The sequence below is a fragment of the Callorhinus ursinus genome, unplaced genomic scaffold, assembly GCF_003265705.2.
Source record: "Callorhinus ursinus isolate GAN/ISIS: 27379988/994484 unplaced genomic scaffold, GSC_fseal_2.0 scaffold66, whole genome shotgun sequence".
Lineage (NCBI taxonomy): Eukaryota > Metazoa > Chordata > Mammalia > Carnivora > Otariidae > Callorhinus > Callorhinus ursinus.
Window position 1 is genome coordinate 800,982 of NW_027397128.1, and position 27,046 is coordinate 828,027.

At 38.5% G+C, this 27,046-nt stretch overlaps 1 protein-coding gene across 3 annotated transcripts in view; it reads right to left on the reverse strand.

Annotated features, from left to right (window-relative positions):
• The window catches only part of ASB12 (ankyrin repeat and SOCS box containing 12), a 113,391-nt gene that overhangs the window by 13,984 nt on the left and 72,361 nt on the right, over positions 1-27,046 (reverse strand). Inside the window, exons 1-2 of one of the 3 annotated variants that reach the window (XM_073885868.1) lie at positions 20,782-20,834; positions 5,180-5,305 (exon numbers count right to left, since the gene is read on the reverse strand). The exons of 1 other annotated variant lie outside the window; for it this stretch is intronic. The gene's annotated coding sequence lies outside the window, so the exon portion shown is untranslated. Of the gene's footprint in view, positions 1-5,179; positions 5,306-20,781; positions 20,835-27,046 lie in introns of those variants that run through there. One more of the 3 variants, XM_025863860.2, reaches the window with a different exon arrangement.

The window sequence follows — 27,046 nt, forward strand, 5'->3', positions numbered from 1 at the left end:
GAAGGAAGGAAAGAAAGAAAGAAAGAAAGAAAGAAAGAAAGAAAGAAAGAAAGAAAGAAAAAGAAAGAGAGAAAGAAAGAGAAAGAAAAAGAAAGAAAGAAAGAAAGAAAGAAAGAAAGAAAGAAAGAAAGAAAGAAAAGAAAGAAAGAAAGAAAGAAAGAAAGAAAGAAAGAAAGAAAGAAAGAAAGAAAGAAAGAAAGAAAGAAAGAAAGAAAAAAGAAAAAGGGGAGAGAATGTGATCAGGCAGGAGACTAGAACAAAGGCATACACTAGAGATTTAGGGTATATTTTGATATGTTAGAAGAAACTGTATCTCAAGATTTTTAAAGAGAACATCTTATATATATATATGCCAAAAATAAGGGTAATTACTATGAAGGGATAGAATAATGACTCTGAAAATGAAAAATAAAAAGGTTTTTTTTAAAGGGATTGATAAAATGTTCGTTGAAAAAGGGAAAAAGAAATATTCAAAAAAAAGTTTAAAAAATTAACTTTGAAAGACTAATGAATCATGGTAAAAAAAAAAACATGAATTCTATGTGCAATATTCCCTTAGCGCTGAAGTTTTGCCGTTCTCATTGATCGGTAAACTTGGTCTTGGCTGGCTGTTCGTGCTGATCTTCTGGGGAAGGGGCCTGTTGCCGTGGTTCCCAAGTGTCTTTGCTGGAGGTGGAATTGCCCCGCCCTTGCTGGTCCAGGCTAAGCAATCTGCTTGGGTTTGCTCTCAGGAGCTTTTGTTCCCTGCAAGCTTTCGGGACAGCTTTAGAGGATGAGGGTGAAAATGGCAGCCTCCCAATCTCCACCCCAGGGGAGCCGAGAACTCAGGGCCCCGCTCCTCAGTGTGCCCCCAGAGAAAAGCAGTCAGTCACTCCTGTCTTCCCGGTCTCCAGCCGCACTCCGTGCTCACCTGGCCTGTGACTGAGCATTTCTATCTCTGGCACCCAACCCCATGTGGAGTCTCCAAACCCAGCAGATCCATGTGGTGCGCTCCCATGCCACTCCTCCCGGGGGAAGAAGGGGAATCTCCCTGGATCTGCCGTTTGTTGGGTCCCTGCTGGAAAAGCCGTGGCCCGACTGTGCCACAAATCACGGTTTATGGCTACACCGAGCAGAGAGCCCGCTCCTCGGCTCCATCTCTGCAGCCGGGTTTCCCGCTCCGATACCTGGGAGCTCTGCCGCACTCAGGCACCCCCGGTCTTTCTGTGACTCCGAGGGTCCTGAGATCACACTGTCCCAGAGAGAGTTCCACCCCCCACTTAGCCACTGGAGTGACGTCCCTCGCGAAGCAGACTTGTAAATTTTGTGCTCCGCTGCTCTATCACTTGCCAGAAGCGGCAGAAGGAGGCCCCCTCCCCTGCCATCTATCCTCCTGAATATCGCCTCGGATGCACTTCTACGCATGGCCTACCTTCCAGAAAGTGGTCGCTTTTCTGTTCAGAGAGTTGTTGCTATTATTTTCTTCAATCTCCTGTTGAGTTTGTAGGTGTTCAGAATGGTTTGATCCCTATTCAGCCGAATTCCTGAGACCAGACGAAATCCAGGTCTCCTACTCCTCCACCATCTTGCTCCACCTTACCTACATCATTGTTTTTGATGTAGTGATCCACGATCCATTGTTTTCGTATAACACCCAGTGTTCCATACGTGCCCTCCTTAATACCCATCACTGGGCTAACTCATCCCCCCGCCCCTCTCCCCTATAAAACCCTGTTTGGTTCTCAGAGTCCGTAGTCTCTCATGGTCCATCTCTCCCTCCGATTTCCCTCCTTTCATTTTTCCCTTCCTTCTCCTAATGTCCTCCATAGTACTCCTTCTGTTCCACAGATAAGTGAAACCATATGATAATTGACTTTCTCTGCTTGACTTATATCACTTAGCATAATCTCCTCCAGTCCCATCTACGTGGATGTAAAAGTTGGGTATTCATCCTTTCTGATGGTTGAGTAATATTCCATTGCATATACAGACCACATCTTCTTTATCCATTCATCTGTTGAAGGGCAACTCAGCTCTTTCCACAATTTGGCTATTGCAGACATTGCTGCTATGAACATTGGGGTGTATATGGCCCTTCTTTTCACTACATCTGTGACTTTGGGGTAAATACCCAGGAGTGCAATTGCTGGGTCATAGGGTAGCTCTATTTTTAATTTTTTGAGGAACCTCCACACTGGTTTCCAAAGTGGCTGTACCAACTTGAATTCCCACCGAAAGTGTAAGAGGGTTCCCCTTTCTCCACAACCTCTCCAATATTTGTTGTTTCTTTCCCTGTCCATTTTGCCATTCTAACTGGTGTAAGGTGGTATCTCAAAGTGGTTTTAATTTGAATTCCCCTGATGGCTAATGATGATGAAATTTTTTTCATGTGTCTGTTAGCCATTTGTATGTCTTCTTCAGAAAAGTGTCTTTTCATATCTTCTGCCCATTTTTTGACTTGGTTATTTGTTTCTTGGGTGTTGAGTTTGAGAAGTTCTTTGTAGATCATGGATACCAGCCCTTTATCTGTAGTGTCATTTGCAAATATCTTCTCCCATTCTGTGGGTTGCCTCTTTGTTCTTTTGACTGTTTCCTTTGCTGTGCAGAAGCTTTTTATCTTGATGAAGTCCCAAAGTTCGTTTTTGCTTTTGTTTCACTAGGTTTTTAGATGTATCTTGAAAGAAGTTGCTGTGGCCGATGTCAAAGAGTTTACTGCGTATGTTCTCCTCTAGGATATTGATGGTTTCCTGTCTCACATTGAGGTCTTTCATCCATTTTGAGTTTATCGTTCTGTATGGTGTTAGAGAATGGTCAAGTTTCATTCTTCTGCATGTGGCTGTCCAATTTTCCCAGCACCATTTATTGAAGAGACACTGTTATCCATTGCATGATTTTTCCTACTTTGTCAAAGATTATTTGACCATAGAGTTGAGGGTCCATATCTCGGCTCTCTATTCTCTTCCATTGGTCTGTATGTCTGTTTTTGTGCCAGTACCATGCTGTCTTGGTGATCACAGCTTTGTGAAATAGCTTAAAATCGGGCAACGTGATGCCCCCAGCTTTGTTTTTCTTTTTCAACATTTCCTTAGTGATTTGGGGTCTTTTCTGATTCCATACAAATTTTAGGATTGTTTGTTCTAGCACTTAGAAAAATGTCATTGGAATTTTGATTGGGATAGCATTGAAGGTATAGAGTGCTCTGGGTAACATAGACATTTTAATAATGTTTATTCTTCTGATCCATGAGCATGGAATATTTTTCCATCTTTTTGTGTCTTCTTCAATTTCTTCCATGAGTGTTCTCTAGTTCCTAGAATATAGATCCTTTACCTCTTTGATTAGGTTTATTCCGAGGTATCTTATGGTTTTTGGTGCTATTGTAAATGGAATCGTTTCTCTAATTTCTCTTTCTACAGTTGCGTTGATATTGTATAAGAAAGCAACTGATTTCTGTGCATTGATTTTTTATCCTGCCACATTACTGAATTGCTGTATGAGTCCTAGTAATTTGGGGGTGGATTATTTTGGGTTTTCCACATAAATTATCATGTCGTTTGTGAAAAGAGAGAGCTTGACTTCTTCTTTGGCAATTTGAATACCTTTTATTTCTTTTTGTTGTCTGATTGCTGTTGCTAGGACTTCTAGTATCATGTTGAATGATAGTGGCGAGAGTGGGCATCCTTGACGTGTTCCTGATCTGAAGGGAAAGGCTCTTGGCTTTTCACCATTGAGGATGATATTCACTGTGGGTTTTTCATAGATGGATTTTATGAACTTGAGGAATGTTCCCTCTATCCTTATACTCTGAAGAGTTTTAATGAGGAAAGGATGTTGTATTTTGTCAAATGCTTTTTCTGCATCAATTGAGAGGACCATATTGTTCTTCTCCCTCCTCTTATTAATGTGTTCTATCACATTGATTAATTTGCGAATGTTGAACCACCCTTGCATCCCGGGGATAAATCCCACTTGGTCTTGTTGGATGATCCTTTTAATTGTTGGATCCTATTAGCTAGGATTTTGTTGAGGAATTTGGAATCCATATTCATCAGGGATATCGGTCTGAAATTCTCCTTTTTGATGGGGTCTTTGCCTTGTTTGGGGATGAAGGTAATGCTGGCCTCATAGAATGAGTTTGGAATTTTTCCTTCTGTTTCTATTTTGAAACAACTTCAGTAAAATATGTATTATTTCTTTTTTGAATGTTTGGTAGAATTCCCCAGGGAATCCATCAGGCCCTGGACTCTTGTTTTTCAGGAGGTTTTTGATCAGTGCTTCAATCTTGTTACTGGTTATTGGCCTATTCAGGTTGTCAATTTCTTTCTGTTTCAGTCTTGGCGACTTATAGTTTCCAGGAAGGCCTCCATTTCATCCAGATTATTCAGTTTATTGGCATATAGTTGTTGACAATAATTTCTAATAACTGTTTCTATTTCCTTGGTGTTAGTTGTGATCTCTCCCCTTTCATTCATAATTTTATTAATTTGGGTCCTTTCTCTTTTCTTTTGGATAAATTTGGCCAGTGGTTTATCGATCTTATTAATTCTTTCAAGGAACCAACATGTAGTTTCATTGATCTGATCTACTGTGTTTCTGGTTTCTAATTCATTGATCTCAGCTCTAATTTTAAATATTTCTCTTCTAATGCATGGCTTAGGCATCATTTGTTGCTTTTTCTGCAGTTCTTTAAGGTGTAGAGTTAGTTGGTGTATTAGATCTTGGATATCAGTCCTTTGTCTTTAGTGTCATTTACAAATATCTTCTCCCATTTTATACTTTCAATGCCATCCCAATCAAAGTACAATGGCATTTTTCAAAATGCTGGAACAAACAATCCTAAAATTTGTATTGAAACAGAAAAGACCCCAAATCACCAAGGAAATGTTGAAAAAGAAAAACAAAGCTGGTGGCATCACATTGCCTGATTTCAAGCTATATCACAAAGCTGTGATCACCAAGACAGCATGGTACTGGCACAAAAACTGACACATAGACCAGTGGAACAGAATAGAGATCCCAGATATGGACCCTCATCTCTATGGTCAACTAATCTTTGACAAAACAGGAAAAAAATGTAATGGAAAAAAGACAGCCTCTTCAATGAATGATGCTGTGAATATTCGACAGCTATATACAGAAGAATGAAACTCTCCCATTCTCTTACACCATACAGAGATATAAACTCAAAATGATGAAATACCTCAAGGTGAGAAAGGAATCCATCAAAATCCTAGAGGAGAATATAGGCAGTAATCTCTTCAACATCGGCCACAGCAACTTCTTTCAAGACACGTCTCCAAAGGCAAGGAATCACAGATCTGTACTTCTGAAACAAATAATGCAACATATGTTAAGAAAAAAGAAAAAGAAGATAGCAGGAGGGGAAGAATGAAGGGGATTAAGTCAGAGGGGGAGACGAACCATGAGAGACGATGGACTCTGAAAAACAAACTGAGGGTTCTAGAGGGGAGGAGGGGTAGGGGGATAAGTTAGCCTGGTGATGGGTATTAAAGACGGCACATTCTGCATGGAGCACTGGGTGTTATGCACAAACGATGAATCATGGAACACAACATCAAAAGCTAATGATGTAATATATGGTGATTAACATAACAATAAAAAATTTAAAAAAAAGAAAACAAAAGCGAAAATAACGTTTGGGACTTCATCAAGATAAAAAGCTTCTGCACAGCAAAAGAAACAGTAAACAAAAGTTCAGTGCTTAAGAGTATCATTTTCTCTCCCTGGTTGTCTTTAAATGAAGGCAGTCATAGGGAGATACTTTTAGAAATAGTCACATTATCTGTTTTAGGTGTCACTCAAAAAGAATCTGAAGGCAGCTTCCTCTTCCCTCTGGGAAAAAATGCCAGCCTAGGTTTGGTATACAAAGTACACCATAAACAATCTGATCATGTCTAAGAACCTTTTTATGGAGAAACTATCAAGTAGCCACTATGTGTAAGGTTCTAGATGCAGGAAGAACACACAGAAAAGACAGACATGGTATCCCTGAAGGAGCTCACAGTTTATTAGGAAAATCAGATATGAAAACAACTCTATTTCATAAAATGCAAAAATGCCAGAACTAAAAGCTGGCTAAGGTTATCATATGGTTCTTATCCTTTCTTTTATTAATGTGGTGTATCAGATTGATTGATTCGTGGATGTTGAACCATTCCTGCAGCCCAGGAATAAATCCCATAGGGTTGTGGTGAATAATGCTATTAATGTACTGTTGAATTCGATTTGCTGGTGTTTTATTGAGATATTTTGCATCCATGTCATCAGGGATATGGGCTTGTAATTCCCCTTTTTAGTGGGGTCTTTGTTTTTGGAATCAAGATCCTGCTGGCCTCATAAAATGAGTTTGGAAATTTTCCTTCCATTTCTTTCTTTCTTTTCTTTCTTCTTTTTTTTTTTTTTTTTGAACAGTTTGAGAAGAACAGATCCTTCTTTAAATATTTGGTTGAATTCCCCTGAGAAGCCATTGACCCTGGAGTCTTGTTTGTTGGCAGTTTTTTTTTTTATTATTATTACTGATTCAATTTCTTTGCTGGTTATGGGTCTGTTCATATTTTCTATTTCCTACTGTTTCAGTTTTGGTAGCTTATATGTGTCTAGGAATTTATCCTTTTCTTCCAGATCGCCCAATTTGTTAGCATGTAACTTTTCATAATGTTCTAAGAGTTTGTATTTCTTTGGTGTTGGTTGTGATCTCTGCTCTCTCATTTGAGATTTTATTTATTTGTTCCTTTCTCCTTTCTTTTTAATAAGTCTGGCTGGGGGGTTATCAATTTTAGTAATTCTAAGAACAAGCCCCTAGTTTCATTGATCTGTTCTACTATTTTTTTCTTTCTCTATCATTTATTTCTGCTCTAATCTTTATTATTTCCCTTCTGCTGAGTTTAGGCTTCATTTGCTGTTCCTTTCCTAGCTCCTTTAGGCATAAGATTAGGCTGTGTATTTGAGTTTTTCTTTTTTCTTGCTTCTTGAGGTAGGCCTGTATTGCTATATATTATCCTCTTATGACCACTTTTGCTGCATCCTAAAGGTTTTGGATGTTGTGCTTTCATATTCACATGGTTCCATGGATTTTTATTTCTTTAATTTCCTTGTTATCTCATTCTTTTTTTTATTCCTCTTTAAATTTTATTATTGTTATGTTAATCACAATACATTACATTATTAGTTTTTGATGTAGTGTTCCATGATTCATTGTTTGTGCATAACACCCAGTGCTCCATGCAGAACGTGCCTTCTTTAATACCCATCACCATGCTAACCCATCCTCCCACCTCCTCCCCTCTAGAACCTTCAGTTTGATTTTCCAACTCCATCATCTCTCATGGTTCGTCTCCCCCTCCAGTTTCCCCCCCTTCATTATTCTCCTCCTGCTATCGTCTTTTCTTTTCTTAAAATATATTACATAATTTTTTTCAGACGTACAGATCTGTGATTCAAAAGTCTTGCATAATTCACAACGCTCACCATAGCACATACCCTCCCCAATGTCCATCACCCAGCCACCCCATCACTCCCACCCCACTCCCAATGCAGCAGCCCTCAGTTTCTTTCCTGAGATTAAGAATTCCTCATGTCAGTGAGGTGATATGATACATGTCTTTCTCTGATTGACTTATTTCACTCAGCATAACACCCTCCAGTCCCATCCACATCGTTTCAAATGGAAAGCTCTCATTCCTTTTGAGGGCTGCAAAATATTCCACTGTATATATATATACTACTTCTTCTTTATCCATTCATATGTCGATAGACATCTGGGCTCTTTCCAGAGTTTGGTTATTGTGGACATTGCTGCTATAAATTTCGGGGTGAACTTACCCCTTCGGATCCCTACATTTGTATCTTTGGGGCAAATACCCAGTAGTGCAATTGCTGGGTCATATGGTAGCTCTATTTTCAACTGCTGGAGGAACCTCCATACTGTTTTCCAGAGTGGCTACACCAGCTTGCATTTCCACCAACAGTGTACGAGGGTTCCCCTTTCTCCGCATCCCCGCCACCATCTGTCGTTTCCTGACTTGTTAATTTTAGCCATTCTGACTGGTGTGAGGTGGTATCTCATTGAGGTTTTGATTTGGATTTCCCTGATGCCGAGCGATGTTGAGCACTTTTTCATGTGTCTGTTGGCCATTTGGATGTCTTCTTTGGAAAAATGTCTGTTCATGTCTTCTGCCCATTTCTTGATTGGATTATTTATTCTTTGGGTGTTGAGTTTGATAAGTTCTTTATAGATTTTGGATACTAGCCCTTTATCTGATATATCATTTGCAAATATCTTCTCCCATTCTGTCGGTTGTCTTTTGGTTTTATGGACTGTTTTTTTTTGCTGTGCAAAAGCTTTTTATCTTGATGAAATCCTAATAGTTCATTTTTGCCCTTGCTTCCTTTGCTTTTGGCGATATTTCTAGGAAGAATTTGCTGCGGCTGAAGTTGAAGAGGTTGCTGCCTGTGTTCTCCTTTAGGATTTTGATGGACTCCTGTCTCATATTTAGGTCTTTCAACCATTTTGAGTTTATTTTTGTGTGTGGTGTACGGAAATGGTCCAGTTTCATTCTTCTGCATGTGGCTGTCCAATTTTCCCAACACCATTTGTTGAAGAGACTGTCTTTTTTCCATTGGATATTCTTTCCTGCTTTGTCAAAGATTAGTTGACCATAGAGTTGAGGGTCCATTTCTGGGCTCTCTATTCTGTTCCATTGATCTATTTGTCTGTTTTTGTGCCAGTACCATACTGTCTTGACAATGACAGCTTTGTAATAGAGCTCGAAGTCTGGAATTGTAATGCCGCCACCTTTGCTTTTTTTTTTTTTTTTTTCCTCCCCCATTCCTCTGGCTATTCGGGGTCTTTTCTGTTTCCATACAAATTTTAGGATTATTTGTTCCATTTCTTTGAAGAAAGTGGATGGTATTTTGATAGGGATTGCATTGAATGTGTAGATTGCTCTAGGTAGCATTGACATCTTCACAATATTTTTCTTCCAATCCATGAGCATGGAATATTTTTCCAATTCTTTGTGTCTTTCGCAATTTCTTTCATGAGTGCTTTATAGTTTTCTGAGTACAGATCCTTTGCCTCTTTGGTTAGATCTATTCCTAGGTATCTTATGGTTTTGGGTGCAATTACAAATGGGATCGACTCCTTGATTTCTCCCTCTTCTGTCTTGTTGTGGGTGTATAGGAATGCCATTGATTTCTGCGTATAGATTTTATATCCTGCCACTTTACTGAATTCCTGTATGAGTTGCAGCAGTTTTGGGGTGGAGTCTTTTGGGTTTTCCACATAAAGTATCATAACATCTGCAAACAGTGAGAGTTTGACTTCTTCTTTGCCAAATTGGATGCCATCGATTTCTTTTTGTTGTCTGATTGCTATGGCTAGGAATTCTAATACTATGTTGAAAAGCAGTGGTGATAGTGGACATACCTGCCGCATTCCTGACCTTAGGGGGAAAGCTCTCAGTTTTTCCCCATTGAGAATGATATTTGCTGTATGTTTTTCATAGATGGCTTTTATGATATTGAGGTATATATCCTCTATCCCTATACTCTGAAGAGTTTAGATCAAGAAAGGATGCTGTACTTTGTCAAATGCTTTTTCTGCATCTATTGAGAGGATCATATGATTCTTGTTCTTTCTTTTGTTAATGTATTGTATCACGTTGATTGATTTGCAGATGTTGAACCAACCTTTCAGCCCACTAATAAATCCCACTTGGTCATGGTGAATAATCCTTTTAATGTATTGTTGGATCCTATTGGCTAGGGTGGCCTCATAAAACGAGTTTGGAAATTTTCCTTCCATTTCTATTTTTTCGGGAGAGTTTCAGAAGAATAGGTATTCTTCTTTAAATGTTTGGTAGAATTCCGCTGGGAAGCCATCTGGCCCTGGGCTTTTGTTTGTTGGGAGATTTTTGATGACTGCTTCCATTTCCTTAGTGATTATAGGTCTGTTCAGGTTTTCTATTTCTTCCTGGTTCAGTTTTGGTAGTTGATACGTCTCTAGGAATGCATCCATTTCTTCCAGGTTATCTAATTTGCTGGCATAGAGTTGCTCATAATATGTTCTTATAATTGTTTGTATTTCTTTGGTGTTATTTGTGATCTCTCCTCTTTCATTCATGATTTTGTTGATTTCGGTCGTTTCTCTTTTCTTTTTGATAAGTTTGGCCAGGGGTTTATCAATCTTGTTAATTCTTTCAAAGAACCAGCTCTTAGTTTCATTGATCTGTTCTACTGTTCTTTTGGTTTCTATTTCATTGATTTCTGCTCTGATCTTTATTATTTCTCGTCTCCTGCTGGGTTTAGGCTTTATTTGCTGTTTTTTCTCTAGCTCCTTTAGGTGTAGGGTTAGGTTGTGTATTTGAGACATTTCTTGTTTCTTGAGGAAGGCTTGTATTGCTATATACTTTCCTCTTAGGACTGCCTTTGCTGTATCCCAAAGATTTTGAACAGTTGTGTTTTCATTTTCACTGGTATACATGAATTTTTTTAATTCTTCTTATTTTCCTGGTTAACCCATTCTTTCTTTAGTGGGATACTCTTTAGCCTCCATGTATTTGAGTTCTTTCCAACTTTCCCCTTGTGATGGAGCTCTAGTTTCAAAGGACTGTGGTCTGAAAATATGCAGGGAATAATTCCAAAATTTGGTACCGGTTGAGAACTGATTTGTGACCTAGGATTTGATCTATTCTGGAGAATGTTCCATGGGCACTAGAGACGAATGTGTATTCTGTTGCTTTGGGATGGAATGTTCTGAATACTTCTGTGAAGTCCATTTGGTCCAGTGTGTCATTGAAAGTCTTTATTTCCTTGCTGATCTTTTGCTTAGATGATCTGTCCATTTCAGTGAGGGGGGTGTTAAAGTGCTCCACTATTATTCTATTGTTGTCAATGTGTTTCCTTGTTTTTGTTATTAATTGCCTTATATAATTGGCTGCTCCCTTGTTAGGGGCATGGATATTTACAATTGTTAGATCTTCTTGTTGGATAGACCCTTTAAGTAGGATATAGTGTCCTCCCTCATCTCTTATTACAGTCTGTTGTTTAAAATCTAATTTGTCTGATATAAGGATTGCCACCCCAGCTTTCTTTTGGTGTCCATTAGCATGGTAGTTTTCCACCCCCTCACTTTCAAAGTGGGGGTGTCTTTGGGTCTAAAATGAGTCTCTTGCAGACAGCGTACCAATAGGTCTTGTTTTTTTAAACCAATCTGATAGCCTGTATCTTTTGATTGGGGCATTTAGCCCATTTACATTCAGGGTAACTATTGAAAGATATGATTTAGTGTCATTGTATTGCCTCTAAGGTGACTGTTACTGTATATTGTCTGTGTTCCTTTCTGGTCTATATTGCTTTTAGGCTCTCTCTTTGCTTAGAGGACCCCTTTCAATATTTCTTGTAGAGCTGGTTTCATGTTTGCAAATTCCTTTAGTTGTTGTTTATCCTGGAAGCTTTTTCTCTCTCCCTCTATTTTCAATGACAGCCTAGCTGGATATAGTATTCTTGGCTGAATATTTTTCTCGTTTATTGCTCTGATTATATCATGCCAGTCCTTTCTGGCCTGCCAGGTCTCTGTGGATAGGTCTGTTGCCAATCTAATGTTTCTACCATTATAGGTTACATATCTCTTCTCCTGAGCTACTTTCAGGATTTTCTCTTTGTCTCTGAGACTCGTAAGTTTTACTATTAGATGTTGGGTTGTTGACCTATTTTTATTGATTTTGAGAGGGGTTCCCTGTGCCTCCTGGATTTTGATGCCTGTTTCCTTCCCCACATTAGGGAAGTTCTCTGTTATAATTTGCTCCAATATACCTTTTGCCCCTCTCTCTCTTTCTTCTTCTGGGATCCCAATTATTCTAATGTTGTTTTGTGTCATGGTATCGCTTATCTCTCGAATTCTGCCCTCGTGATCCTGTAGTTGTTTCTCTCTCTTTTTCTCAGCCTATTTATTTTCCATCATTTGGTCTTCTATATCACCGATTCTCTCTTCTGCCTCATTTATCCTAGCAGTTAGTGCCCCCATTTTTGATTGCACCTCATTAATAGCCTTTTTGATTTCGACTTGGTTAGATTTTAGTTCTTTTATTTCTCCAGAAAGGGTTTCTCTAATTACTTCCATGCTTTTTTCAAGCCCAGCTAGTATCTTTAAAATCATGATTCTAAACTCTATGTCCAACATTGTACTAATGTCCATATTGAGTAGGTCCCTGGCAGTTGGTACTACCTCTTGTTCTTTTTGGTGAGGTGATTTTTTCCGTGTTCTCATTTTGTCCAGAGGAGAATAGATGAATGAGAGAATAAAATGCTAACAGGGTAACAACGCCCCCAGAAAATATACTCTAAACAAATCAGAAAAGACCTGAAACCAGGGGAAAAGAAAGGGAAAGAAAGAAGAAAAAGAAAAAGAAAAGAAAAAGAAATAGATCAAAACAAACAAAAACAACAAAACAACAAAAAAACAGAATATGATCAAATATGATCAGGCTGGTGCATAGAACAGTGCCACACACTAGACTTTGGGTGTATTGTGGTCTGTAGAAGAAAGTGCCTCTGAAAATTTTAAAGTAAGAAAAATTTGTATATGTACAAAAATAAGGGTCGATAGGATGAAGGGATGGAATATGAATGTAAAGATGAAAATTATAACAAATTTTATAAAAGGAATTGGTAAGAAGTTGTTTGAAAAAAGAAGAGGATTTAAAAAAAAAAAGAAAAAAACGGGGAGAGAATGTGACCAGGCAGGAGACTAGAACAGAGCCATACACTAGAGATTTAGGGTATATTTTGATCTGTTAGAAGAAACTGTATCTCAAAATTTTAAAGAGAAACAACTATGCCAAAAATAAGGGTAACTATTATGAAGGGATAGAATATGACTCTAAAAATGAAAAATAAATGTTTTAAAAAAGGGATTGATAAGATGTTGGTTTAAAAAGAGAAAAAGAAAAATTTTAAAAAAGACAGTTAAAAAAATTAACTTTGAAAGACTAAAGAATCATGGTAAAAAAGCCATGAATTCTATGTGCAGTATTCCCTTAGGGCTGGAGTTCTGCCTTTCTCATTGATCGGTAAACTTGGTCTTGGCTGGCGGTTCTTGCTGATCTTCTGGGGGAGGGGCCTGTTGCCCTGGTTCCCAAATGTCTTTGCCGGAGGCGGAATTACCCCAGCCTTGCCTGGTCTGGGCTAAGTAATCTGCTCGGGTTTGCTCTTGGGAGCTTTTGTTCCCTGCAAGCTTTCCCTACAGCTTTGGAGGACAAGAATGAAAATGGTGGCCTCCCAATCTCCGCCCCAGAGGAGCCGAGAATTCGGGGCCCCGCTCCTCAGTGCTCCCCCAGTGAAGAGCAGTCAATCACTCCCATCTCCCCGGTCTCTGGCCGCACTCCGTGCTCACCCGGCCTGTGACCGAGCGTTTCTATCTCTGGTGCATGACCCCGTGTGGAGTCTCCAAACCCAGCAGATCCCTGTGATGCACTCCCGCGCCACTCCTCCTGGGGGAGGAAAGGGAGTCTCCCCAGATCTGCCGCTTTTTGGGTCCCCACTAGAGGAGCAGTGGCCTGAATGTGCCGCGGATCAAGGTTTATGGCAACCCCGAGCTGAGAACCTGCGCCTCGGCTCCGTCTCTGCAGCCGGCTTCCCTGCTCTGATACCTGGGAGCTCTGCCGCACTCAGGCATTCCCGGTCTTTCTGTGACCCCGAGGGTCCTGAGACCACAGTGTCCTGTGATGGTTCCACCACCCGCTTAGCCACTGGAGCAACGTCTCTCAGCAGAGCCAACTTCTAAAAGTTCCGATTTTGTGCTCTGCTGCTCTATCACTTGCCAGAAGCAGCCGACGGAGGCCCCCTCCCCCACCGTCTATCCTCCCGAATATCATCTGGTATTCACTTCTCCGCACGTCCTACCTTCCAGAAAGTGGTCGCTTTTATGTTCAGAGAGTTGTTGCTATTCTTTTCTTTGATCTTGTTTAGTTCGTAGGTGTTCAGAATGGTTTGATCCCTATCCAGCTGAATTCCCGAGACCAGATGAAATCCAGGTATCCTACTCCACCATCTTGCTCTGCTCTTTGTTATCCCATTCTTTAGTAGGATGTTCTTTAATCTCCACGTATTTGTGGTCTTACCATATTTTCTCTTCCCGTTGACCTCAAGTTTCATAGCATTGTGGTCTCCAAATATGCATGGTATGATCTCAATCTTTTTGTACCAGTTGAGACTTGATTTGTGACCCAGTATTTGATCTATTCTGGATAATGCTCCATTGTACTTGAAAAGAATGTTTATTCTGCTGCTTTATGATGAAATGTTCTGAATATATCTATTAGGTCCATCTGGTCCAGTGTGTCATTCAAAGCCCTTGTTTCCTTGTTGATTTTCTGCTTAGATGATCTGTTCATTGCTGTGAGTGTTGTGTTAAAGTCTCCTACTATTATTGTATTATCATCAATTAGTTTCTTTATGTGTATTATTAACTGATTTATATGTTTGGGTGCTCCCAAGCTGGGGACATAAAGATTTACAACTGCTAGATTTTCTTTTCAGATAGACCCCTTTATTATTATGTAGTGCCCTTCCTCCTCTCTTGTTACAGTCTTTGGTTTAAAATCTAGTTTGTCTGGTATAAGGTAGCTAGTCTGGCTTTTTTTTTTTAACATTTCATTCAGGGTGTATTTATTAGTACTTTTATGTCAGAAAATGCCTGGTGTCCTTTTTCAGTTAGATGAAGCACGGCTGATGTCATCAAATTGAAGTCCTACATTCATTACTTCATTAAATACATAATTAAAGTTTAAGTCCTGTGCTCAGAGAATGAAGTCAAGTTTCAGTACATCTTCTATAGAGAATGAGAAGCGGCACATAGAGTAGAATACTGCATATGCACACACAGTGGGGCCAAGAAGACCAGTGTCTCGCTTCTGTCCTGAGCGGGTCAACTCCCAACCTGGGAAGGTCATTTAGGGTTGTTGTTTTTTTTTCATGTCCATTAGCATGATAAATAATTCTCCATCACCTCACATTCAATCTGCAGGTGTCTTCAGGTCTAAAATGAGTCCCTTATAAGCAGCATATAGATAGGGCTTATTTTTTAATCCATTCTGATATCCTGTGTCTTTTGATTGGAGCATTTAGTCCATTTACATTCAGAGTGATTATTCATAGATATGAATTTAATGCCATTATACTACCTGTAAAATCAGTGTTTCTGGAGATTTTCTCTGTTCCTTTATAGTCTTTATTGCTTTTGGTCTTTCTTTCCTACTCAGAGAGTCCCCTTTAATATTTCTTGCAGAGCTTGTTTAGTGGTTTAAACAAATTCCTTTAGTTTTTGTTTGTCTGAGAAACTATTTATCTCTCCTTCCATTCTGAATGACAGCCTCGCTGGATAAAGTATTCTTGGCTGCATATTTTTCCCAGTCACCATGTTGAATATATCATGCCACTCTCTTCTGGCCTGCCAAGTTTTTGTGGAGAGATCTGCTGCTTCCCTTATTTGTCTTCCCTTCTAAGTAAGGGACTGCTTTTCTGGATTCTTTCTTTATCTCTTTATTTTGCAAATTTTAGTATGGTGTCTTGGTGTGAGCCAGCTTTTGTCGAATTTGACAGGAGTTCTCTGTGCCTCTTGGGTTTTGATATCTGTTTCTTTCCCCAGATTACAGAAGTTCTCAGCTATAATTTGCTTAAATAAGCCTTCTGCCCTCTTTTCCTTCTCTTTTTCTGGGACTCTATGATATGAATGTTATTATGTTTTAAGGACTCTCTGTGTTCCCTAAGTCTACATTCATGATCCAATACCTTTCTTTCCTTCTTCTTTTGAGCTTCATTTTTTTTTGCCATAATTTTATTGTCTATATCACTTATTAGAAGCAAAGTTCCTTTGCTTCTTCCATCCTTCTGGTCATTACCTTCAGTCAGCTTTGCATTTCAGTTATTGCATTTTTTATTTTGGCCTAGTTTTTAGGTCTTTTATCTCTGAGGTATGGGATTCCCTGGTGTCTTCTATGCTTTTCTCAAGCCCAGCTAGTATCCTTATGATTGTTGTTTTAGATTCTGGATCAGGCATATTACTTATATCTGTTTCCATTAGATCCCTGACTGTGACCTTTGCTTGTTCTTTCTTTTGGGATCAATTCTTCCATCCTGGCATTTGCCTAAGGTCTCTGTCTTCTTAGGAAAGCCTGTTATGTTTCCTGCTCCTGAGACTAATAGCTTTATGAAGAAGCATTATATAATGTCCAGGGCCTGGATTTCCAGGAAGTGTTTCTGGTGTCTGCTGTGTGTGCTCTGCTGTTGCGTTGTGGCTACTCTTTCCCTCAGCCTGCAGTGTGGAGTGTTGGAACATTATCCAGTATGTGGCGAGTTTCAACTAGGTGTGCTTTGGTCTGCTTGTTAACAGAGGCCTGATCCTATTTCCACTAGAGCTGAAGCTTTGCAGCTCTCTATGGTAAGCGGGCTTGGTACATGTAGGGGGTTTGAGCTGGTCTTCTGGGGGGTGTCCTGCTGCTGATCTGACTCTCAGGCACACTTGCACTATTAAAAAAGCACCTGCAGAGTGTAAGGCAGTGTAACTTGGTGTAAGCAGCTCTAGCCTCCACTGTGGGTGCTGTGATGCTCACTGAAGTCCATCTGCACTGATTGGCAGGGGATAAAAAATGGGGTCAGCCCACTCTCTTCCCTGGAGAGGAGATTTCACACCCACCAGTGTCCTGAAGCCCTCAAGAGGAGTGAACAACCTCCCCTCATGTGTCCCTGCCATCCCTCAGATCACAGCCTTCTGTGTTTGGGCCATCTGCCCATCCAGTGGTGCAATGTTTCCAGCTTTTATCTCAGGCATGCTGGCTTAGTTTCAAAACTAGAAATTTCAAGGCCTGGTATAGCACGGATCCACACTGAGCCTCGTGGGGAGGGTCTCGCCACATGCTGTGGGTGGTGTTGTTTTGTCCCAGAAGAGCAGTCCCATGAATATGCAGGGGCTTGGATTTTATGTTAAAGCACAGCAAAAACCTGGCATCCAGGTTAGCTGCCCTCAGCAGGTGCCTCTCCCCCTATGCTAATGTAAAGGGTAGTGTAAAGGCACCTGCTGGCTCTTTTGTCCCCTGAGAGGCAGTGCCACCTCTCCCAAATGCACTCTAAGAAGGGGAACTATCTCTCCCAGTGTGACCGAGGGGATCCTCAGACCATGCTGTCTGCTCCTGGGCCTCTGCCCTCTTTCTCCACAGGAGTACCACTAGATCCTCCAGGATCCACCGTGGCAATGGCACTAACTGCTAAAACTTCAGACTTTGAGCTCCTTTGCTTATAAATACTTGCAATAATCAGCCCCTCTTGTTTTCCCAGTCAGTTGTTTTGGGGAAGTGTTAATCTCGTGTAATCCCCTGCTGATTGTGTGTGCGTGCGCTCTCTCTCTCTCTCCTCTCTTCATGATTAGGGCTCCCTCCCCTCCCCAGCAGTCGTGGTTCTTTTCTCCCCCAAATCACGTCTCCACACCTTCTACCTTCCATGATGTGGTTTTTCTCCCTCTAGTTGTGCAGTTTGTTCTCTCTGCCCTCAAATTTATTTCTTTGGTGTTCAGAATGATTTGATATTTATCTAGCTGTGTCCAAGAGAGGGGGCAAGCATAGGGTCACCCTACTACTCTGCCATCTTAATCTCAACCTTCCAGGAGCTTGGAGTTTAGAGTAAAGCACAGCAAAATGCCTGGGTCCAGGTTAGCTGCCCTCAGCAAGTGTCTCTCTCCCTATGCTTAAGGGGCAGGGGATTGTAATGGTTCCTGCAGGCTCTTTTGTCCCCTGAGAGGCAATGCCACCTCTGCCAGATGCACTCCAAGAAGGAGGAATCATTTCTCCCAGTGCATCTTTGGGGATCCTCAGTTTGTGTCTTCTGCTCCAGGGTCTCTGCCCTCCTCCAAAGGAGCACTGCAGTGCTCACTGGGCTCAACACCAGCCACAGCATGGACTTTTAAAACTCATCTTTGGGCTCTGCTGGTGGTAAAAACTCATGATAATCAGCCCCTCTTTTTTTCCCAGTCACTTATTTTGGGGAATTGTTTTCTTTGTGCAATCTCCATGTGCACTCCTGTCTGTCTGTCTATCTTGCATCTCTCTGTGATCAGGGCTCCCTCTCCTCTGCAGCCCCCCATCCCCTGCAATCCTCTTCTCCCCACAAATCATGTCTCTGCACCTCCTATCTTCCAAAAGGAAGATATTGATATTGATTTATCTATGTTCCAGGGACAAGGAAAGCATAGGGTCCTCCTACTACTGCACCATCTTAACTCCCACCTGAAAGTAAATTTTAGCACTACTGTTGAGAATTATTTGACCATATATATGAAGGTTTATTTCTGGACACTCTATTCTCTTCCACTGGTGTATATGCCTATCTTTATGCCACATTGTTTTTTATTGTAGCTTTCTATAAGTTTTGAAATCAGGAAGTAGATCTCCAGTTTTGTTTTTCTTTTTCAAGATGGTTTTTTCTATTGGAGGATTCTTGAAATTCCATATGAATTTTTGGATGGATTTTTTTCTTTCTTCAAAAAATTCCTCTGGAATTTTGATGGGAATTGCCTTGAATCTGTGGATTATTTTGGACAGTACTAACATTTAATAAAATTAATTCTTCCAATCCATGAATACAAATGTCTTTCCATTTGTGTCTAATTTCTTTCAGCAACCTTTTGTAGTTTTCAGTGTACTTCTCTTTGGCCTCCTTTATTAAGTTTATTCCTAGTTATTTTATTATTATATATGCTCTTGTAAATGGAATTGCTTTCTTAATTTTCTTGTATTATTGTTCATTATTAGTAGATAGAAATGCAACTGATTTTTGCATGTTGATTTTGTATTCTGCAACTTCACAGAGTTCACTTATTAGTTCTAACACTTTTATATCTTATCTATTTTTTAAGATTTATTTATTTATTAGAGAGAGAGAATGAGTAGGGGGAGGAGCAGAGGGACAGGAAGAAGCAGACTTCCTGCTGAGCAGGGAGCCTGATGCAAGGCTATTACCCAGGAACCTGAGATCATGACCTGAGCTGAAGGCAGATGCTTAACCCACTGAGCCACCCAGGTGTACTAAGTGAAATAAGTCAAGCAGAGAAAGACAATTATCATATGGTTTCACTTATATGTGGAACATAAGGAATAGCATGGAGGACATTAGGAGAAGGAAGGGAAAAATGAAGGGGGAAATCGGAGGGGGAGATGAACCATGAGAGACTATGCACTCCAGGAAACAAACTGAGGGTTTCAGAGGGCAGTTGGATGGGGGAATGGGTTAGCCTGGTGATGGGTATTAAGGAGGGCACATATTGCAATGAGCACTGGGTGTTATACACAAATGATGAATCATGGAACACTACATCAAAAACTAATGAAGTACTGTATGGTGACTAACATAACATAATAAAAAAAGTATGACAATCTATCTTAAATACATATACATATACAAATGTATATGTTGAGTTGAGATATATATATCTCAACATAATCCTGGCCTCATGGAGGTAGTAAGTGTTCCTTTCATTTCAAGTTTTTGGAATATATTTTTTTAAAAGATTGAATTAATTCCTCTTTAAATGTTTGTTACAATCCACCAATGATGCCATCTGGCAGTGCGTTTTCTCTGTTGGGAGGTTTTTGATTACTGATTGAATATCCTTATGAGGTATAATTCTATTCAAACTTTTATTTCTTCATGATTCATTCTTGGTAGGTTGTGTGTTTTTATGAATTTGTTGATTTCATCTAAGTTATCCAAGTTTTTGATATACAATTGTTCATAGTATTCTCTTTTTTTGTTCATAGTATTCACTTATAAGCCTTCTTAATTCTCTAAAATTAGTAGTCATGTCCACTCATTTCTAATTTCTGCTATTTGAGTCTTCTCTTTTTTTCTTAGTAAATCTAACTAAAGATATGTGAGTTTTGTTGATCGTTTCATAGAACCAGCTCTTGGCTTTGTTGTTTTCCCTTATTTTTCTATTTTATTTATCGAAGCTCCAATTTTTATTATTTCGTTACTTCTGATAGCTTTAGGTTATTAGTTTTTCTGGTAAATTGACCATTTTTAATTATATAATGTTCTTCTTTGCCTCTTGTAACAGTTTTTTACATTGTCTACTTTGATATTCGTTTTTACTTTGTCTCTTTTGGATACTATTTGCATCTTTTTCCATCCTTTTTCAACCTAAGCATGTTCCTAAATCTAAGTTGAGTCTCTGGCTGACAGCATACAGTTAGATTATGTTTTTTTTTTTTTTAACAGATTCTGCCAACATAGGTCTTTTTTTGGGGAGTTTAATTCATTTACAATTAAAGTAATTATTGTTGGTGAAAAACTTATTATTGCAATTTTGTTGTTTCCTGTGTTTATAGTTTTATTGTCCATCATTTTCTCCACTACCACCTTCCTTTGTGTTTAGGATTTTTTTGTAGTTACACATTTTGTTTCCTTTCTCATTGCCTTTGGTATATCTTCCATGTATATATATTTTTGTGGTTAATTACCATAAGAATTACATAAAACATCTTAATGTTATAATAATAATCAATTTCAAATTGTTACCAATTTAACTTCAATTGTATAAACTACCCTTTACAGCTCTGCCTCCCTTACTTTGTTAGTGATGTTACAAAGTACATCTTTATACAATGTGTACCCATTGCCATAGACGTATAATAATTTTTAGGTATTTGTCTTTTAAATCAGTGGAAAACAAAAAGGTGATTCACAAACCAAAGTTAGAATAGTACTGGTTTTTATATTTGTCAATATATTTACCTTTCATGGAGAACTTTATTTTTTTGTAAGATTTGAGCTTCCCTCTAGCATTTTTTCATTTCAACTTGAAGTACTCTGTTTCTTGTAAGGCAAGTCTTGTAGTAAAAAATGGCTGCTTATAAATGCCATAATTCCCTTAAGAGTCACTCTTCCCAGCTCCTTGGGGCCTTAGCTTTTATATTGTATTCCTCTAACAGTATTTTCTTATCCCCATTGTCCGTGGCCCTGTAAAAGACACAAAGCAATGTTCATTGCTTCCCATGGCTTTTCCTAGCTTGAGATCTGAGTTCCATGTTAACACAGGGACGAATCCTCCAGGCAACTCTCAGATAGGTTACAACACTGAAAAATAGGTCCACTTTTCTCTCTGGTTCGAGTAACTGCTTCCTTCAAACCACCTTACCCTGGGAGAGAGTGGCTCAAGGGTGAGTAAAAATGCCACAAAATCGCTTTTTGAATGTGGCTTTTACTTGATTGGGTATATGGTTGGGTGCTATAGATATTTGTCTGATTTTCAGAACTCTTATAAAGTCATTTATTCAGTCTCTAGTTGTTTTTTTAAAAATGTTTCTATGGGGGAATGTAGGTTTGGATCATCCTAGTCCACCATCTTGCTCACAATTTTATCTCCTTCACTTTTGAATAATAATTTCACTGATACAGAACTTTAGATTGGTGGTTTTCTTCTTTCAATACTTTATACATTGGGCGCCTGGGTGGTTCAGTTGGTTGGGCAACTGCCTTCGGCTCAGGTCATGATCCTGGAGTCCCGGGATCAAGTCCCGCATCAGGCTCCCTGCTCAGCGGGGAGTCTGCTTCTCCCTTTGACCCTCTCCCTTCTCATGTGCTCTCTCTCATTCTCTCCCCCAAATAAATAAAATCTTTTAAAAATACTTTATACATTAATGCTCTCTGTGCTTACATGGTTTTAAAGGGAACTTTGATGTAATTATTATCCATGATCTGTTATAGGCATGGCTTTTTTTTTCCAAGATTTTCTCTTTGATTTTATGCATTTTATGGTATAGATTTTTCTAGCACTTAATCATAGCATTCCCTGAGATTTCTAGAGCTGTGGTTTTGTGTCTATCATTAATTGTGGGAAATTCTCAGTCATTATTGCTTCAAATATTGCTTGTTTCTTTCTCTCTTTCTGGTATTCTGTTTATACCTATGTTACGGCTTTTGTGATTGTCCCACAGTTCTTGATCATTTTGTTATGTACTTTTAATTTTTTTTTGTCTCTTTGCATTTCGGTTTTGGAGAGTTCTATAGATGTTTCTTTTGTTCATTGATTCTCTCCTTGGCTGTGTCCACTCTAGTAATGAGCACACCAAAGGCATTCTTCATTTCTATCACATTATATTTCATTTCTATCATTTCTTTTGCACCCTTCCTTAGAGCTTACATTTCCCATCTGTTTTTGCATGTTGCCCATTTTTTCATTATACCCTTAGTATATTATTCATAGTTCTTTTAAATTCCAAGTCTCACAATTCCAACATCTCTGCCATATCCAGGTCTAGTTCTGATGCTTGTTTTGTCTCTTCAGATTGTTGTTTTTTAGTATGCATTGTAATTTTTTTGTTTAAAGACAGACATAATACTCTGGGTAAGGGGAAAAAGCAAATAGTTCTTTAGTGTGAGGTTTTATATTTATCTTGCTAGGGATTAGGCTATGTCGCTATTTCCTATAAGTGTCAGTGGGTAAAATTTCTTCTGATGTTCTTGTTTTTGTCTTTTCTGTTGTTATTTGGGTCTTTCTAGAAACTTCTGAAGTAAAGTCTGTGATGTTCAGTTCTTTCAATTGTATTCCCATTATTATACAGGAGTCTGACTGATGTGGTGATATGATATGGGGGAGGGGTGCAGAGAATGTTCTATTATCCTATGATTAGGTCTCAGTGTGTTAAGGTGCTTCAGCTTGATGGCTGTGACTTTTAGAAGCGCCTCTCATTTTCCTCCCCACACCCACTAGTTGAGACATGAAGGCTAGAGGGGACTGGAGTTGGGTGTTTTCCTTCTCCCAGTTTAGCTAGGTTCTGGCAAAATCCCAGTCAGTTAGATCCTGGTGAACATTTCTTTTGAGGGCAGACCTTCTTAAAAAGAACAAGATGCTCTGGGTATATTTCAAAATGGATACAGTCCCCTTACCCCTGCAGGAAGCATGAGGGGATTTTCCTCCATTATCTACGGTGAGAAGGTGGTAGGGCTCCTGGTGGTAAAACATAAAATTGTGGAGTTACTCTTAAGATTGGGTACAATTGGAGGGTTTTTTCTTTTTTTCTTCACTCTTAAACTTGTGCACACAGAATATCCAGTCATTCTTCGATTAAATTTTAAGTTTTCCTACCTGGTACTGGTTCCCATGGAGGTTTTTGCTCATGGGTTTCTGCTCTGATAAACTGTGATTCCTCTGTATCTGCCTGCCTCTCCAATTCTGGGGGAAGTAGTTTGCCCTGTGATCTCAATTCTCTGATGGATCTTTTTAAAAAAGCTGTGGATTTCAGTTTGTTCAGTTCTTTTCTTGCTTATTGGTTGGAAGTGATGAGTTTCAAATTCCTTACATGCTGGAACAGAAACATAAATTCCTTCAGTGTGTTTTAAAATGTCCTTTGAGACTTACTGTTTGTTCCATGGATTATTTAGAAGTGTGTTTATTAATATCAGTGTTTAGAGATTTTTACTATTATTGTTCTATTATTGATTTCTAGTTTCATTACACTGTGGTCAGAACACACACTCTATATGATTATAATTCCATTAAATTTGTTGAGTTTGTTTTATGGCCCAGGATACATTCTTTTTTTTTTTTTTTTTTGATATATGTTTTGTCAGAGCTTAAAAAGAATATGTATTCTACTGTTGTGGGATGGAGTGCTCAATATATGTCAATGAGATCCTGTTGATTGATTGTATTTTTCAGTACTATATTCTTGCTGATTTTCTGTCTAGTAGTTTCATCAGTTGCTGAAAGGTGGAACTACAGTTCCCAACTAATATTTTGGATTTATTACTCCTTTCGTGTCTATCAGTTTTTATTTTATGTAGTTTGAGTTTCTTTTGTTTGGTTTGTACACATTTAGGATCATTATGTCTTTCTGATGAATTAATCCTATAATAATTATATTATATCCCTCTTTATAGTAATTTTCTCTACTATAAAGTACACTTTACTAGACGTTAATATACCCAATGATTTTTCCATCCCTTTTCAATCTACCTGTGTTGAATTTGAAGTGTTTCTTAATATGTATAGTTGCGTTTTTAATTTCATTCTTCTAATCTCTGTCTTTTGATTGCTATGTTCAGACCATTTACATTAAAGTAGTTGTTGAAATGTTAGGGCTTAAGGTGGCCATTTTATTATTTCTCTGTGTTTCCTTTGGTTCTATTTCATGGATTCCTATGGATTACTTGGACATTTTTAAGATTCTATCTTGATTTATTTATAGTGCTTCCAAGTGTATCTTGTTATATAGTTTTGTAGTGGTTCTTCTGGGTATTAAAATATACCTATGTGACTTATCACAGCCTACAAGTATTAACATTTTACCACTTCTGTGAGGTATGGAAACTTTACTTCCATTTAGGTTCTTTACCCTTCTGCTTTTTAAATAGTATTGTCATGTATCAGAGGGTGTGATAATTTTTGTTTCACTTGTCAAATATAATTTATAAAACTCAAGGAGAATGGTCTATTGTAAGTACACATATTCTGCTTTCTATTGTTCTTTCTTACTGATGCTCCAATATTTCTTTATTCTTTCCTTTCTGTTGAAGAAATTTATTTAGCCTGTCTATAAGAGTAGGTCTGCAAGCAACAAATTCTTTTGTTTTCCTTTATCTGGGGATTTCTATTCTTATGCATTCCTGAAAGATAGTTTCACTGACTTTGGAATTTGAAGTTCAGAGTATTTTCTTTCAGCAGTTGGTAAATGTCCTTTTTTTCTGGCTTCCACAGATTCATATGAAAAATTCACATTCATTTGAATTGGTATTCTCCTATAAAACCCTATAGATAATATGCCACTTCTCTCTGGCTGTTTTCATTATTTTTTTTTCTTTGTCTTTAGTTTTCAGAAGTTTAATTATGATGTGCCCTGGCATGAATTTATTTGGATTTATTTTCTTTGGGTTTTGCTCAGTTTCTTAAATCTGTAGGTTTGCATCTTTTACTAAATTTGGGATGTTTGGGCCATTATTTATTCAAATATTCTTTCAGCCCCACTCTGTCTTTTCCTTCTCTGAGTTCAGAAATGTGAATGATTTTTTTGAATTGTTACACAGGTCCTGAGGCTCTGGTCATTTTTTAAAGTTAATTTTCTCTGTTTTTCAGGTTTCTTAAATTTTATTGATCTGTCCTTAAATTCATGGATTCTATCTTCTGTTATCTCCATTCTACAGGGATCTCATTCAGAAGGTTTTTGTTTTTGTTTTTTAATTTTATTATGTTAGTCACCATACATCATTAGTTTTTGATGTGGTGATCCACGATTCATTGTTTTTCTGTTTTTGATATTGTGTTTTTTAGTTGTATAATTTCTATTTTTAAATTACCTATTTCTTTGCTAAGACTTCTTATTATTTCATTTGTTTTAAAATAATTTTAATTGCCATTTCAGTAGTTTATATTATGGCAGTTTTATTTGTTTTTCATTTTTTTATTATTTATTATATTAACCAGCATATAGTACATCATAAGTTTTTGTTGTAGCATTCAATGATTCATTAGTTGCATATAACACCCAGCACTCATCCCAACATGTGCCATCCTTAATATCCATCACCTGGTTACCCCATCCCCCACCTCCTTCCCTTCTGTAACCCTCAGTTTGTTTCTCAGAGTCCAGAGTCGCTCATGGATTGTCTCCCTAATTTCTTCCCAGGTTTCTTTCCCTTCCTCTGTGGTACTTTGCTCTATTCCTTATGTTCCACATATGGGTGAAACCATATGATAATTGTCCTTCTCTGTTTGACTTATTTCATTTGGCATAAACCCTTCCAATTCCAACCATGTCAATGCAAATGGTGGGTATTCATCTTTTCTGATGAGTGAGTAATATTCCATTGTATATATGTACCATGTACTCTTTATCTATTGGTCTGTTGAAGGGCATCTCCATTCCTTCCACAATTTGGCTATTGTGGACGTTGCTGTTATGAACATTGGGGTGCATGTGCCCTTTCATTTTATTATATCTGTATCTTTTGGGCAAATACCTAGTAGTGCAAATGTTGGGTCATAGGGTAGCTCTATTTTTAACATCTTGAGGAACCTCCATACTGTTTTCTAGAGTGGCTGTACCAACTTGCATTCCCACCAAAACTGTAAGAGGATTCCCCTTTCTCCACAACCCTGTCAACATATGTTTCCTGTATTGTTAATTTTGGCCATTCTAACTGGTGTAAGGGGGTATCTCATTGTATGAAACAGAAAAGACCCCAAATTGCCAGGGGAATGTTGAAAAAGAAAACCAAACCTGGGGGCATCACAATGCCTGACTTTGAGCTATATTACAAAGCCATAGTCATCAAGACAGTATGGTATTGGCACAAAAACAGACACATAGATCAATGGAACAGAATAGAGACCCCAGAAATCAACCCTCATCTCTATAGTCAACTAATCTTTGACAAAGCAGGAAAGAAAATCCAATGGACAAAAGACGGTCTCTTCAATAAATGGTGCTGGGAAAACTGGACAATCACATGCAGAAGAATGAAACTAGACCATTCTCTAACAGCATATACAAAGATAAACTCAAAATGGATCAAAGACCTCAATGTGAGACAGAAATCTATCAAAATCCTAGAGAAGAACATAGGCAGTAACCTCTTTGACATTGGCCACAGCAACATCTTTCAAGACACATCTCTAAAGGCAAGAGAAACAAAAGCAAAACTGAACTTTTGGGACTTTCATCAAGATAAAAAGCTTTTGCACAGCAAAGGAAACAGTCATCAAAACTAAGTGGCAGTCCATGAAATGGGAGAAGATATTTGCAAATGACATTTGGGATAAAAGGCTGATATCCAAGATCTATAAAGAACTTCTCAAACTCAAAATCCCAAAAGCAAATAATCCAGTCAAGAAATGGGCAGAAGACATGAATAGACACTTCTCCAAAGAAGACATACAAATAGCTAACAGACACATGAAAAAATGTCCAACCTCACTAGCCATCAGGGAAATACAAATCAAAACCACAGTGAGGTACCATATTATGGCAGTTTTAAATTCCATGTCATATAATTACAATAT